The sequence below is a fragment of the Bufo gargarizans genome, chromosome 2 (genome assembly GCF_014858855.1).
Source record: "Bufo gargarizans isolate SCDJY-AF-19 chromosome 2, ASM1485885v1, whole genome shotgun sequence".
Classification (NCBI taxonomy): domain Eukaryota; kingdom Metazoa; phylum Chordata; class Amphibia; order Anura; family Bufonidae; genus Bufo; species Bufo gargarizans.
Genome location: NC_058081.1, coordinates 646,213,429 through 646,221,959, shown reverse-complemented (window position 1 = coordinate 646,221,959; position 8,531 = coordinate 646,213,429). Strand labels below are relative to the sequence as shown.

At 45.2% G+C, this 8,531-nt stretch overlaps 1 protein-coding gene across 3 annotated transcripts in view; it reads left to right on the top strand.

Moving 5' to 3' along the window:
* The first annotated feature begins 337 nt into the window (after positions 1–337).
* ERRFI1 (ERBB receptor feedback inhibitor 1) overlaps positions 338–8,531 on the top strand; it is a 29,521-nt gene continuing 21,327 nt past the window's right edge. Inside the window, exons 1-2 of one of the 3 annotated variants that reach the window (XM_044282183.1) lie at positions 432–447; positions 6,911–7,014. The gene's annotated coding sequence lies outside the window, so the exon portion shown is untranslated. Of the gene's footprint in view, positions 448–6,355; positions 7,015–8,531 lie in introns of those variants that run through there. The other 2 variants (XM_044282184.1, XM_044282182.1) reach the window with 2 other exon arrangements.

The window sequence follows — 8,531 nt, the reverse complement described above, 5'->3', positions numbered from 1 at the left end:
GAACCCTAATAATGTTGTTCAGCCTGGCATGGTCTTCGGGCAGAGTCTATACACGCCATACTGGGCAGGAGGCATTTCTCGGTATTCAGGATCTGGCCTTCTGGAAATCATAACTCGATCATATTTGGTGTCTGTATGACCGGGACAAAGCAACTCAGATTATGGGATCATACCTGGACCCGCAGTCCCTGTCATACAGCGAGGAATCGCCGTGATTCATATTGCCACATCGGTCAGTCTTCTGGGAAGGTGGGGCAGAAACCTGAATAATATCAGACGTCCCAGAAGGCCGGACCGAAAGGAGGGAGGTTCCCTCACAGCCCACCCCTCGGCTGAGGGGGGATAAAAATGGATGTTTGGGAACAGGTAATTGTCATTTTGGGGATCCACATCGTTTGGAGTGACTGCCCATATCTTCAGCTGTCCCCACATAACTGCTGCATCTCAGTAAGCCAATCTTCTGTATTTTACCTCTTTTATTTTATCTGTTTTATTGCATTGTTATTGTATGTATATTTTAATCTTTTATCTGACCCTTTCTTTTTGTATTGCACTGCACTATTGTGTATTAAATTTAAACATGAATAAGTCCCTTCCTTGTGGTCTAACCCTAAGTTCACACCTGAGCGTTTTACAGCGCATTCCTACGCGCTGTAAAACGCTCAACAAGGAGAAACCAATGCTTCCCTATGGGAATGGTTCTCACCTGGGCGTTTTACAGCGCATACGATCGCGCTGTAAAACGCCCGACGCTCAAACAAGTTCTTGAGCTTTTTTTGGGGCGTTTGTCGCGCGTTCCCGCACATAGATATTCGGGAACGCGCGACAATGTGTGCACACCTGTCTCTGTATGCGCGATTGTAAACGCCCGTACAATCGCGCATACAGAGCGCTCGTTTCAGAACGCTCAGGTCTGAACCCAGGGTTATAGAACTTGCTCTTTCGGAGGGAATAACGTTACCAGTAGTGTTTCAGGGGATTTTAGGTCCCATATAGATAACCTGTGTTACGGTGTTAAATTTGGGTTGAGAGAATATCTGAGTATAGGCCCCTATTGCCTTATAGTATAGGTGGTGGCAGCTATTGTGAAAGAAAATATTGGGGTGTTAGAATCTAGGGGAGTAAGTTAGCCTAATTCCGTCATCTAGAATAGGTGGGTGGGGATTTCTGTGGTACCTTGATGAGCTCACTAGTATAATTCACCCCAGTGACGTGACCTATTGTCCAGGGGTTTCCAGGACTTATAGTCTATCCTTAGGATATATACGGTATCATCAATATCAGATCAGCGGCGGTTCCATTACCAGCACTGGAACTGCTGACGGCCTAGCCTAAGGCTAGGTTATCAATATAAAAATCCTGGAAAACCCCTTTAAAATTATCTGTGGCCCAATTCGTATTCAGTTCACTACTTGTCCCCTTGACCTGAAGAGCTGAGAAAAATAATAGTAACTTTTTTAAGATTTTTATTTCTTTATAGTTACCCTACCAACCTTCTCAGCAAGACAGTGGAACAGTTGTGCTGTTTGTGGGCGACAGGTTCATGCAATAAGCTCCTCTTTGCTAGGAATACTCAGGCAGGGAAGCAGGAAGGACGTGGGGAGAGGTGAAGAAGTGTGCACATTTTTGGAAAGGAATGCAATGCAGCAGTTGATTAAGTTTATGCAAACAGCCCACATTTGGAATCACATGTACCAGTTAGTGTGGTACGTGACAACCCAGTCTGCCACCGGAGCCAAGTAATATTTGTGCTAGAATGAAGCAAGTCCCGGGGACTGGTGTAACACGGAGCAGTGAGTTCACAGATAGCCCTCCCAGGACTGATGGTGACCTGAAAATGGCTGAGCTCAGCATTAACCATTAAAGGGGTTGTCTCACTTCAGCAAGTGGCATTTATTATGTATAGAAAGTTAATACAAGGCAGTTACTAATGTATTCTGATTGTCCATATTGCTTCCTTTGCTGGCTGGATTCATTTTTCCATCACATTATACACTGCTCGTTTCCAGGGGTTACGACCACCCTGAAATCCAGTAGTGGTGGCTGTACTTGCATACTATAGGAGAAAGCACCAGCCCATGTGCACTCCGGCGGTTTTGGCCACCAGAGCGGCTGGCGGTTTTGGAGTGTGTGGGGAAAACCTATGCAAACACAAGGAGAACATGCAAACTCCATGCAGGACTCGGTTGGATTTGAATACAGGACCTAAGTGCTAATCCCTGAGCTACCACGTGACAGAGAGCTAGATATATGGATAATAGATTATACGTAAATAAATAGATAGATTATATGTAGATAGTTATTTAATAACGATAATATTAAGCTTTATTTCTATGGAGCCACCATATTCCGTAGCGCTTTACAATACAGAGGGTTCATGTACAAGTCACAAGACATCACAAAATAACATAGTAATAAACAGCTAAAATACTAGGAGTCTGGGGCCCTGCTGACAAGAGCTTACAATCTATAGTATGATTGATAGATAGATAGATAGATAGATAGATATGAGGCATAGGTAATAGATTAGATAGATTGATCGATAATAGAGAGATAGACAGACTGAGAGAGAGCTATTAGATAGATAAATAGTACGATAGATAGTACGATAGATAGTACGATAGATAGTAAGATAGATAGTACGATAGATAGTACGATAGATAGTACGATAGATAGTACGATAGATAGTACGATAGATAGATAGTACGATAGTACGATAGATAGTACGATAGATAGTAAGATAGATAGTACGATAGATAGTACGATAGATAGATAGTACGATAGATAGATAGTACGATAGATAGATAGTACGATAGATAGTACGATAGATAGTACGATAGATAGTACGATAGATAGTTCGATAGATAGATAGATAGTACGATAGTACGATAGATAGTACGATAGATAGTTCGATAGATAGTACGATAGATAGATAGATAGATAGATAGATAGTATGATAGATAAATAGATAGATAGATAGATAGATAGTATGATAGATAGATAGATAGATAGATAGATAGATAGATAGTATGATAGATAGATAGTACGATAGATAGATAGATAGATAGATAGTATGATAGATAGATAGTACGATAGATAGATAGATAGATAGATAGATAGTATGATAGATAGTATGATAGATAAATAGATAGATAGATAGATAGATAGTAGACCTGAAGAGCTGAGAAAAATAATAGTAACTTTAGTAAGCGCTCATTGCTGGAGCTCTGGGAGCTGCGGTCCTGCCACTCACCGCTCAGCTCCCCGCACTCCTCCCCTCCTTCAGGCCGGCGGCGCTCTGAATGGTGAAGCAGGCACAGATCGTGTCGGCCTGTGTGGGTGGAGCCTGCAGCCTGGAAATCTGCATAAACTCCGCCCACACCGAACTGCAGAGCGATCTGTGTCTGCAGTGGAGAGAGGACTGTGATCTTCAGGAACGGGACAAGGTGAGTAGTTACTGTGTTTTTTTTTTTTAACACAGAGGGGGCACAATGGGAATTTCTACTCTGGAGGGGGCAAATGGGCATTTTACTAATGTAAAGGAGGCACAATGGGCATTGCTAATGTGAAGAGAGCGCAATGGGGATTATTGCTGTGAAGGGGGCACAATAAGGATTATTACTGTGAAAGGGGCACAAAGAGGGCATTGTAACTGTGAAGGGGCACAGATAGGGCATTACTACTCTAAGGGGGACACAATGAGGGCATAACTACTGTGAGGGGGCATAATAAAGGGATAAGTACTTTAAGAGGGCACAATATGGGCATAACTACTGTTAGGGGGCACACATCTGTATAAAACTACTGTGAAGGTTGTACACCGAGGGCAATACTACTCTAAGGGGGTACAATTTTTTTTTTAAGTTTTGGGGGGGTGGGGGATTGCCAGAGAAAGGACCCGCCCTGGGTGCCAAACAACCTAGGCATGCCACTCGGTCCGACCCTATTTATAAACACAGACATAAAGAGAGCAAAGATCTTCAATAATTAACATCATAGATAGAAAAACACATATATATTGGATGGATGGATGGATAGATAGATATGAGATGGATGAGTCAGTTGAGTTTTATAATACTCATCTATATATTTAAACGGTATGTTATTAGGCCCCAGTGCAGAACATGTATCCGGTCTCCACCTACCATGTGCCATTTCTGATACTGGTGTCTGGTGTGACAGAGGAGCGGTGGGGCCCATGTGATGTCGGCTCCATACATCCGGCCTGCGCCCTGTGTGTACATTATGTATTTGCCTCCGCTCTGGTAACCTCCCGCGTGACTTGATCCATGCCGCCGTGTGTACTGTGACTTGTAGCCTTTTGTCTCCATCTTTTTGTGTGATAACCGTGCAGTACACAAACACTCCTGCGCTGACCCCATCAAACCTGCAAGGGAGTCATTTACCGTATTTTTACTTTACATGAAGCGGTTCAGCGGTGCCAACGGCTCGGCCTGACTGGAGAAGATGTAAAGCAGACCTGCTGAGCTTCACCTGATATAACCTTAAGGGCTTCCCTTGTGAGACACTTAAGAATCAACAATCCCTTTAAGCCATGATGCCAGTGCTGGTAAACAAGTCCTAGGGAGATGAATGTTCCCTGATGAATTTCAAACAAAAGCGTCAAGTGCTGTGAGGTCATGTCTCCAGTGATGGGAGCCGGCCGGCATCTCTGCCGAGGCCATCCACAGCATTATTCTGGGACCTCCATTGCTCCAGCGGCCTAGGACCGAGGGGCTAATAGCAAACTCACCATGGATTCCACCCTCCTGGGGCCTGCTGACAGCACTTCTTACCAGCTCAATGGGGTGACAAATCTGCAGAGACATCTGAGAAGTGGGGTAGCGGCTGTCAGATCCCCACCATTCACTAGAAGCGGGCATCAGCTCCTGTCAGATCCCCACCATTTACTAGAAGCGGGCATCAGCTCCTGTCAGATCCCCACCATTCACTAGAAGCGGGCATCAGCTCCTGTCAGATCCCCACCATTCACTAGAAGCGGGCATCAGCTCCTGTCAGATCCCCACCATTCACTAGAAGCGGGCATCAGCTCCTGTCAGATCCCCACCATTCACTAGAAGCGGGCATCAGCTCCTGTCAGATCCCCACCATTCACTAGAAGCGGGCATCAGCTCCTGTCAGATCCCCACCATTCACTAGAAGCGGGCATCAGCTCCTGTCAGATCCCCACCATTCACTAGAAGCGGGCATCAGCTCCTGTCAGATCCCCACCATTCACTAGAAGCAGGCATCAGCTCCTGTCAGATCCCCACCATTCACTAGAAGCGGGCATCAGCTCCTGTCAGATCCCCACCATTCACTAGAAGCGGGCATCAGCTCCTGTCAGATCCCCACCATTCACTAGAAGCGGGCATCAGCTCCTGTCAGATCCCCACCATTCACTAGAAGCGGGCATCAGCTCCTGTCAGATCCCCACCATTCACTAGAAGCGGGCATCAGCTCCTGTCAGATCCCCACCATTCACTAGAAGCGGCTGTCAGATCTGAAAAGAGCCCATCAACCACCATACATGTCAGTTCTCCTGAGCATCACATGGGCAGCCATTCACTGAGACACAGGCTACCCAGCAAGGAAGGATGAATGGATGGAAGAAGGGAGGTGGATAAATGGAAGGTAGGAAGAAAGGATAAATGGAAGGATATATAAATGGAAGGAAGGAGAAGAAGAGAGGAAGGATAAATGGAAGGAAGGAGAAGAAGGTAGGATGAATGGATGGAAAGGGAAGAAGGGAGGTGGTTAAATGGAAGGATAGATAAATGGAAGGAAGGAGAAGAAGAGAGGAAGGATAAATGGAAGGAAGGAGAAGAAGAGAGGAAGGATAAATGGAAGGAAGGAGAAGAAGGAAGAAAGGATGAATGGATGGAAAGGGAAGAAGGGAGGTGGATAAATGGAAGGTAGGAAGAAAGGATAAATGGAAGGAAGGAGAAGAAGAGAGGAAGGATAAATGGAAGGAAGGGGAAGAAGAAAGGAAGGACGAATGGATGGAAAGGGAAGAAGGGAGGTGGATAAATGGAAGGTAGGAAGAAAGGATAAATGGAAGGATAGATAAATGGAAGGAAGGAGAAGAAGAGAGGAAGGATAGATGGAAGGAAGGAGAAGAAGAAAGGAAGGATGAATGGATGGAAAGGGAAGCAGGGCGGTGGATAAATGGAAGGTAGGAAGAAAGGATAAATGGAAGGAAGGAGAAGAAGAGAGGAACGATAAATGGAAGGAAGAAGAAGAAGAGAGGAAGGATGAATGGATGGAAAGGGAAGAAGGGAGGTGGATAAATGGAAGGTAGGAAGAAAGGATAAATGGAAGGAAGGAGAAGAAGAGAGGAAGGATGAAAGGAAGGAGGGATACATGGAAGGAAGGAGAAGAAGCAAGGAAGGATAAACTGAAGGAAGGATAAATGGAAGGTAGGAATGACAAACATAACAATAAATGGTAGAAAGGAAAGATAAATGGAAGGAACGATAAATGGAAGGAAGGAAGAATGAATTGAAGAAAGAATAAGATGAATGGTTGGAAAGAAGGATAAATGAATGTATGAAAGGAAGGAGAAAGAAAGAAAGATTGGGAAGGAATAAAGAAAAAGAAGAAAGGAAAGAAAGTTCTTCTTTTCTATTTGGATACATAGATGACACTTCTTGCTGTGTCGGGGTCTGCAGACACTCTGACACGATATAGCACATACACAGTGTGTTCTTTCTCGGACCCACCCCCTCCCCTGCCCAGGATGTTGCCCTTTTAAGAGGCTCAGCCTAGTGGTAGGCGTCCTGTGTGACGTCACCGCCCAGCCCATTCATATAACCGAGCTCCGGCTTGCAGGCTGGAGGAATTACACACTGCCTGGTGGATGTGGCGCCCGGCACGCACAGGACATAACGAGCAGCGCTCTGTACCGCAGGAGAACCGCCTGGAATGATCAGGACTCTAGAACCGGAGCCCCCAGGAAACGCGTGTATCCCCCCGGAGAACTGAAGATGAGCTGAGCCCACCCTGCGTGCACAGGTAGGACCCCGGACACTGCAGATGGACAGTCAATAACACTGTACATGTGCACTAGAGCATGTACATACTAACAGATGTAGCAGAGCTGAGTTTGTCATTGAAGTGTTACTTTGAGATTACACTGTAGGTTTTACCTGCAGTTGTATGTACAAGAGCATGCTATATATGCATGTATTTCCCTGGTGTGATATTACCACCACCACAGTGCTTTACAGCTGAAGGAGCACTCACAGAATATCAACTGACACTATAGCTGATGATATATGCTGTGTGTGTATATGTATATATACAGGGGGCACCACCAATGAGGCCTCAGGCAGCACCAGAGAGGGGGCAGCCAAAGGGCCAGGGGCACCTCTGTATGTGTGGATAGAGATATATACACACACACTGTCTGATACCCCCTACACCCTACACATAGTTCTAGACACTGTCTGATACCCTACACATAGGTGTATACACACACTGTCTGATACCCCCCTACACATAGGTGTATACACACACTGTCTGATACCCCCCTACACATAGGTATATATACACACACACACACACACACTGTCTAATACCCCCCTACACATAGGTGTATATACACACACACACACTGTCTGATACCCCCCTACACATAGGTATATACACACACTCACACACTGTCTAATACCCCCCTACACATAGGTGTATATACACACACACACACACACTGTCTGATACCCCCCTACACATAGGTGTATATACACACACTGTCTGATACCCCCCTACACATAGGTATATACACACACACTGTCTGATACCCCCCTACACATGGGTATATACACACACACACACACACTGTCTGATACCCCCCTACACATAGGTATATACACACACACTGTCTGATACCCCCCTACACATAGGTGTATATACACACACACACTGTCTGATACCCCCCTACACATAGGTATATACACACACACACACAGAGTCTGATACCCCCCTACACATAGGTATATACACACACACACTGTCTGATACCCTACACATAGGTGTATACACACACACACTGTCTGATACCCCCCTACACATAGGTATATACACACACACACTGTCTGATACCCCCCTACACATAGGTATATACACACACACACACACACACACACACACACACTGTCTGATACCCCCCTACACATAGGTATACACACACACTGTCTGATACCCTACACATAGGTACACACACTGTCTGATACCCTACACATAGGTACACACACTGTCTGATACCCTACACATAGTATACATTTGGTTCTATGGTAGCTCTAGTCTTGCAGGGGTTGTTGCTGCCGTTATCTGATGTTATTACCATTTAGAACTATTACAATCCTTCTGGATCTTTCTAGGGGTACAAATTCTAAGAGATTTTCCTGTACTTGTTCCCTATGCAGAGTTCAATAAATGGCCCTATAATCGGGTTACAACTCCACCCTATGGGTATGGACAGTATGTATAATAACCGTTCATGGTTCTGCAGTACGTGGGTCTAAAGGTGT